Source organism: Pinus tabuliformis, chromosome 5_2 (genome assembly GCF_031772625.1).
Source record: "Pinus tabuliformis cultivar Carrire ecotype Pingquan chromosome 5_2, CPIR1, whole genome shotgun sequence".
Classification (NCBI taxonomy): Eukaryota; Viridiplantae; Streptophyta; class Pinopsida; order Pinales; family Pinaceae; genus Pinus; species Pinus tabuliformis.
The window spans coordinates 236,579,911-236,587,248 of NC_142306.1; positions in this window are offsets into that span (position 1 = coordinate 236,579,911).

Genomic DNA, 7,338 nt, shown 5'->3' on the forward strand with positions numbered 1-7,338 from the left:
ACATCCCCTTCATACTGGGTTGTAGAATGTGCATGTGCATTCAACAAACATCCCTACCATACTGAGCTGTAGAATAACACATGAAAAACTCAACAAAACAATTCTTAGAATGATGAAAGTTTTCAATTAAGAAAAAAAACTTGTTAATTGTAACACCCTCCTCCCACATCTACCTAAGTAATCGGCCAACTAGGGTAAACATGCGATGAGAGGCTAATATGATATGATTCAACCTCCTAGGTAACCTTAAGGAAGTGGAACCGACAAAACACAACCAAACTAACCATCCACAAATCCTACAAAACCTCCAGGAGCTACCCCATCTTTCCAGGTGACCAACCCCTGAGGAAACTCAGCAATTCAGGGACCTAGAGCCCGAGTCGCTCCTTTGCCAAGCCATCCAGGCAACTGAGGGTCCCAATCACTCCCATGAGCCTACCTGAGTGCGACTGTTGCCTTTTTCTTCCAGTGCTATGCTAATGACTACGATATTTAAGGCTAAATTCCAAGGTTAGGACTCACTCTCCATAACCTCATGGAATTTACAAAAATGAAAGGAAACATAGAGACAATGATGCCAATACAAATTCTTGAACAAAGAATTGACTGAACCCCTACTAGCCATGACAAACATTTCATCAAACATGTCATAATTATGCATTCTACACGTTTAAACAATAAATATGAGCATAGTGGTCTTATAATTATCTGAGAATCGCTAAGAAGCATTGATGCCTTATCACATTAGCTGCATTGTGATATATTAGGTCATAGATTCATTTCTCAATCATTTACAAATGAAAAAATGATGAGAACCATACATTTTCATTGTCATGAAACATATTCATAACCAACATATAAACAACAAAAATAACAAGGATACAACAACCATAAGTGCAACATATGAATCAATACATTTGCTCATAAAATACCATAGAAAATTTTAGGGGCGAATGTTCGCCCTTTGGCGAAATTAAGGGGTTTTAAATTTTTAGTGGGCGAATATTTTGTGTCATAGTACATTTTTACAAATCACCTCAAATAGCCCACCTTATTTTAAGGGAGAGGGTAAAAAAGGTAAATTTAGCCCTTGAAATTAGGAGTTACAACCTTCCATTGGCCCATTTTCAAGAATAGGTTTTATTTAAGTGAATCCATTCGCCCATTTTCAAGAATAGGTTTTATTTAAGTGAATCCTATGGGTCAAATACCATATTTATAAAAGAGGTATGGTAAATTAATAAAAATATAAATAAATGAGAAGTATGGTAATTAAATAAAACATTTTTTATATTTACTCCATAAGTCACCTTATATACATGCAAGGGTGTAAACAAATAAAAATATAAGTAAAGTGGAGGTATGGTAAATAAATAAAATGTCTTTTTATACTTACTCAAAAGGTATGGTAAATAAATAAACATATAAATAAACTAGACATTTGGTAAATAAATAAAACCTCTTTTTATATTTAGTCCATAACTCTCGTTCTATTTATGAAGGCTCAAGAAAGAGGTTTTTTTAAGTGAATCCCATGGGCCAAGTACCATATTTGTAAAAGAGGTATGGTAAATTAATAAAAATATAAATAAACGAGAGGTATGGTAAACAAATAAAACATTTTTTTATATTTACTCCTGAACACTCAAAAAATGCGCTATATTTAGGTGAAACCTATGGGAAAAATACTATGGGACAAATACCATGGACTAGATTGTTATTAATACCATGCAAAAAAACATTATTAACCCTAATATTAGTATTAATAAAAATAAAAATGGCACATGGTATTGACCCATGGTATTCACCAAAATGGCACATGGTATTGACCCATGGTATTCACCTGGATTGTAGCCTATTTAAATGGGGCAATTAAACTAGCATAGATCCATCTTTACTCTGGATCTACTAACCCTCGAGAGGTATCAAATATCATGATATATCAAATATCATGATATGCAAACTAGCATAGAGTGAAAAAATATTTATGCAAACTAGCATAGAGTGAAAAAATATTTCATCCCTCTCAGGGCTTGGTGATCAAGAGAAAAATTGGATGTTGTAATTTAATGTATGTTAAACATTTTAGCTTGGTTAAAATAAAAAATAAAATAAAAATCAACTATTAACTTTATTAATTTTTATAAATTACTAATAGTAATTTTTAAGCTCCAGGTTTATGATAACCCATGGTAATACCAAGATCTTACAAGATTTTATAATTAAGTAAAATATTTGCCATGACTGGTGAGAGATTCGCCAAAATATTAAATAAAAATATTATATTATTGATAAAATCGCCTTCCATTTTTCCTATATACCATGGAGATTCGCCCATTTATTATACTTATAAATTTAGGGGGGGTTCTTAAAATTTTCCCTGTAAAATACCAAGGAAAGGAAATATTATTAATGAATTCAAAATCCAACTCAGTATTGGACTACCACGCTCTACCCAACCGTAGATTGGTTGAGCCAACTATCTCTTTAGCCAATCACCCCTTTGCCATATTCCAAGCATGAATGTGAGACTTAAACCAAAAGAATCAACTAGGGCTTCTCGAGGTTAAACCACCTCACCCTCATCATTAGAATCAAGCTTTACCACAATCCTCACCGGATCACTAGGCCATAGACAATAAACATATAATACCAGGCTTCACAGTAACCCCCATTGGATCATTAAACCATAAAAAAGCATGGATGCCACTGGATTTCTCCACATACACAGTGAAGAATTTTCCTGTCTCCTAGTCTCTAGGATTTACCGCAATCCATAGTCTGATTCAGGGATCACTAGGCCATAATTGAGACACCACCCTCCAAGATTTACAGTATATCCCACCATTCACTGGTAAGGATTCCTAGGCCTGGTCAAGGAAAACTACCTCTAGGCTTTACCTTATATAACACCATTCACTGGTCAAGGATTCCTAGACCCATTGAGGCACACAATACCAGGATTTACTGCAACTCGCAGTCTCGTTTCGCAGTCACTAAGCCAATGATTTTACCACAATCCAAAGTCTGGTTCAGGGATTACTAGGCCATGTGTTCTTTCATTCAGAGATCCACCGCACTCGACTTCGAATCCATCCAGCAATTCAGCTCAACCATAACATGACAACCGCATCTCACCATGAATACCTGGAAATGGAAAGGCAAGCCTAAAGAACATTGTCACACCTAGAAAAACCCATGCCCATGAGAATAAGAGAACTAAGAACACATATGCATAACCATGCATGCAAAATCTAGCAAGGAAATCACACATGCAAATCAATACTTGCAAGTAAACTTGTTGTAGCTGCTTGGTCTTCCTCTTCCTTGTTTGATCTTTGCTTCCTCTTTGCATTCTTTTCCTTTCTTGATCTGATGTTGAAGTTCTCGAAGAAAACTCTAAGTGTTCAAGGGTGTGAGAGACAGAGAATAGAGAGAAGACTCCAAAATGGAACTGACCAAAAGTCGTGAATTGATCCCCATAATCTTTTTTATTAATGTGGCCTCTATTTTCTACATTTTCCATTATTTTCCTTCATTTTCCTCCTCAAATGAAACTTTTGACATTTCACCTTCCTTTTCTCCTAATTTCCATTATTTTCATAAATAAATTTCCAATTAATGCCATTTTTCCTTTCCAAATCCTTTTCCATTGGCTTTGCCAATTTCCTTAGCCATAATAAACCAAATGAACACCCACACTAGGATGTCTTGCCCAACATTCAACTTGAAATAAGTGTCACATAACTGTGGTTATTATTTTTCCTTTATTAACTTTTATTACATGGAATTTTCACGAGGGTTGTTATAGAACAACCCCCCACCCTTGGGGGAACATCATCCTCTGTGTTCAATGACAGCTATAACCAACAAGATCACTGAAAGAAAACATACTTCCCATGGAGATTTATAACTTAGCTTGTTGCAATTTTTACAATGATCAACCTAATGGGAATCAAACCAACATGAAAACATAACAACATGACAACCATAATGATATGATACCCATACCACTTATTTGAGCTTTATAACACAACTCATGGTGGTATTTACATCCATATACATATGTACATATACCAAAATATCACATCAAACATATACCCAAAACATATATCAAGGGCATTTGCTCAACCAATGAATAAGGATGGATACATAGCCCACATTTGATCTGCCATCTCCCATGTAGCTTCATAGGGCCCAAAGTGCTTCCACTACACTTTAACCTGCTCGATTGCTCGGTTTCGAAGCATGAGTACCTTTCTCTGCAATATACAATGAGGTTTTAGCTAGAATTCTCCATCTGGCTCCACCTGCAATACAAACCAGTCAATCACATGATCAACATCTTTAACATACTTCCGAAGCAATGCCACATGGAAAACATCATGGACTTTCACTATTGGAGGTAATGCAAGTTGATAGGCTACTGGTCCAATCCTTTCAAGAATCTTGAAAGGTCCACACAACTAAGTTGCTAGCTTGGCACATGATCCAATCCACAAGGAGCTCTTCTTTGGCTTGATGCACAAGTACACTTGTTCTCCAACCTGAAACTCCTTAAACAACCTATTTCGATATGCATATCTTTACTTCATGCCCTGTGGTAGCTTTAGATTCTTCTTGATTACCTGCATTTCCTGTTCCATTTCTTCTAACATGTCTGGTCCAATCAACACCCTGTTAGCTAGATCACTCCAATTGATGGTAGTATTAAAAATCCGTTCATACAATGCCTCAAGCGAACTCATCCTCAAAGATTCCTTATACCCATTGTTGTAAGCAAACTTAACCAGTGGAAGATACTCTTCCCACTTCTACTGTTGATGCATCACATACATCCTGAACATGTCATCTAATATCTTGTTGACCCTCTCTGTCTATCCATTTTTCTGCGGATGATAAGTTGTACTAAAGGCCAACTCTACTCCTAAACCTGTAAACAACTCCTTCTAAAACTTGGAAGTTAACTTAGCATCCTTTTCTAACACAATCTTCTTCAGAACCCCATGCAATCTAAACACATCTCTGATGAACACCTATGCCACATCACTAGCTGAATACATAGTCGTCGTTGGAATGAAGTGTGCTACCTTAGTCAACCTTTCCACCACAACCATGATGGGATCATGTTGTCTAGATGTCCTCGGAAAACCTGTGATGAAATACATGGAAATGACCTCGTATTTCCACTTTGGAATCACAATCGACTATAGTAGTCCACCTAGATTCATACACTTTGCCTTTACCTACTGACAGTGCAAACATCTAGCCACAAACTTTGCCACATCTTTTTTCATATTTGGCCAATAAAAAAATTTATTTATTGTTGTCAATGTCTTTTGGTAACCCGAGTGACTTGAATACGATTTCACATCAAAATCCCTCGAGACGATCTTCTTGAGCTCACTGTTGTCTAGCACATATATCATGTCCCTAAATTTGATCAAGCCATCTGTTGAGAGATGATAGTACGCATCATGTGCACCTATACCTTTACTCTATTGTAATATGTACATAAGCTCTATATACCTCTCATCCTATTCATATGCCTATAAAATCTGATCCCGTAAGTTTGTCCCATAAGAACTCATAGCTACAATGTGATTTACCTATATCCGCATGCTAAGAGCGTATGCAATCATACTCTCTTTACCCTTGATGTACCTAATCTCAAATTCAAACTCACTGATCATGGCCAACCATCTAGCTTGCCTGGCATTCAAATTTGGCTAGTCAAATAGGTATCTCAACTCATTGCGATCACTAATCAATACAAACCTCCTACCAAGAAGATAGTGCCTCCACATATTCAATATATGAATGATTGCTGCCAACTCAAGATCATGTGTCAAATATTTCTTCCCGTGCTCATTCAATTTCCACGACTCATAACATACTACTTGTCCTTCCTACATAAGGACTCAACCAAGTCCTCTCTTGCAAGCATCTGTACACACTACAAACTATTTTCCCAAGTTTGTAATCTTTAACACAGGAGCGTTTGTCAACAATTGTTTTGACTATTCAAAACTTGTTGCACATTCTTCTCTCCATTCAAATTTCTTACCTTTCCTCTGTAATGATGTAATAGGATATGCAATTTGAGAGAAGTTCCTGATGAACCTCCTATAATAGCCTGGTAACCCCATGAATGATCTTACCTCATCCACATTTCTAGGAGTTTCCCACTCCATGATATCTCTTATCTTCTCTAGATCTACTACTATCCCTTCCTTGGAGACCACATGCCCCAAGTAATGTACCTATGTCTAAAAGAAACTGCATTTACTGAGTTTAGCATACAATTTATGCTCTCTCAATAGTCTCAACATTGTTGCTAAATGCTCAACATGTTCTTCCTCATTCTTAGAATATATAAAAATTTCATCAATGAATACAATAACAAACTTATCCAGATAAGGACGCAACACACTATTCATCAAGCACGCAAAGGTAGATGGAGCATTAGTCAAACCAAATGGAACTACAACAAAATCATATTGCCCATACTCGGTCCGGAAATATGTCTTTTAAATGTCCTCTTCCTTGATGTGTACCTGCTGATCTGCGGATCTCAAATCAATCTTTGAGAATATTGTTGTTCCCTTTAACTGATCAAATAAGTCGTCAATCCTCGGCAACAAATACTTGTTCTTGATGGTCACCTTGTTCAACTGCCTGTAATCAATGCATAACCTGAGAGTACCATCTTTCTTCTTCACAAACAATACTAGTGCACCCCAAGGTGATACACTTGGCCTAATGTATCCCTTATCAAGCATTTCCTTCAATTGCAACTTCAATTCTACTAACTCTAGAGTGTTCATCTCATATGGTGATTTTGATGCTGGTGTTGCCCCTGGTACTAAGTCAATGGAGAAGTCCACTTCTTTGTAAGACTGAAACTCTGAGATCTCTGTTGGAAACACATCCTGAAACTGCTATAAGATCAGGTACCTAGTCAACATCTTTGCATCCTCATCCTCCTTACCTTTATCACTAGAAATGTATACTGCAAATAACACACACCCTTTTCTATGACTATGTTTTTCTTGCATGCCATATGTCCCATTAACATTCGCACATATCATGTATGGAGGGGATGGGATGGGTTGCGGTAGGGTAGGGCAACAGGCCATACCATCACCTAATGGAATGCCCTCAAGTGTCGATGGGTCGGTAGGCTCCCGTTGACATGTGTTCATCCACCCCCATTGGGGATTTTTTTTTAATTCTTAACATTATTTAATAAATTAGTCAATTTTGAATTTGAAATTCTAACTGTGATATCCATAAGCTTTCTCCAATTAAATATAAAAAAAGGATAATTGTAAATTT